Consider the following 1,102-nt stretch of genomic DNA (forward strand, 5'->3'; position numbering starts at 1 on the left):
CTCCTCCTCCTCCTCCTCCTCCTCCTCCTCCTCCTCCTGTTCCACTATTCCTTCTCCTTCTTATCTTCCCCTCCTCCTCCTCCTCCTCCCTCTTCCTCTTCCTCTTCTCCTCCTTCTCCTATTATTATTATTATTATTTCTTTTATTCATTAAACATGAAACTCAGCCAACTGAACATTCAAAAATGCATCACAAATACCAGTGACTGGTGCTAATGGTTGATACCGCTTGCTGCCAGCATCCTAGGGATCAACCAAGGACCTTTTTAAAGTCATCATCTCCTCCTCCTCCTCCTCCACTATTCCTTCTCCTCCTTATCTTCCTCCTTCTTCTTCTCTTTCTCCTCCTCCTCCTCCTCCTATTATTATTATTATTATTATTATCATTATTATTACTATACAATTGTATCACAGCGGCCAGTTGTTTCTCCGGATTTGGCATTGATTCCTAGTCGGGCCCCACCCAGGGGCCTAGGACGTCGTAATGTATTTTCGTAATATACGTGCGGATCCAAGCAGTGCAGCTTTTTGCATTTGACTGATGGTGATTTTGTCAAGTTTTAACTGTTTTAAATGTAATTCCAGTGCTTTTGGAATAGCACCCAGTGTGCCGATTACCACTGGAATTACCACTGCTGGTTTGTGCCATAATCGTTGAATTTCAATTTTTAAGTCCTGGTATTTCGTGACTTTTTCATGTTCCTTCTCCTCAACCCTGCTATCACCTGGTATTGCGATGTCTATGATTGTAACCTTCTTTTTCTCAACCAGTGTGATGTCTGGTGTGTTATGCGCTAGTATTTTGTCTGTTTGTATACGAAAATCCCACAGGATCTTGACCATCTGATTTTCGGTGACTTTTTCAGGCTTATGTTCCCACCAGTTTGTTGTTTTAATATTATAATTTTTGCACAAATTCCAGTGGATCATTTGTGCTACTGAATTGTGCCGCAATTTATAATCAGTCTGCGTGATTTTTTTACAGCAGCTGAGTATGTGGTCAACAGTTTCATCAACTTCTTTGCAGAGTCTGCATTATTATTATTATTATTATTATTATTATTATTATTATTATTATTATTATTATTATTATTATTATTATT

Source organism: Natrix helvetica, assembly GCF_964273705.1.
Source record: "Natrix helvetica genome assembly, chromosome: 5".
NCBI lineage: Eukaryota > Metazoa > Chordata > Lepidosauria > Squamata > Natricidae > Natrix > Natrix helvetica.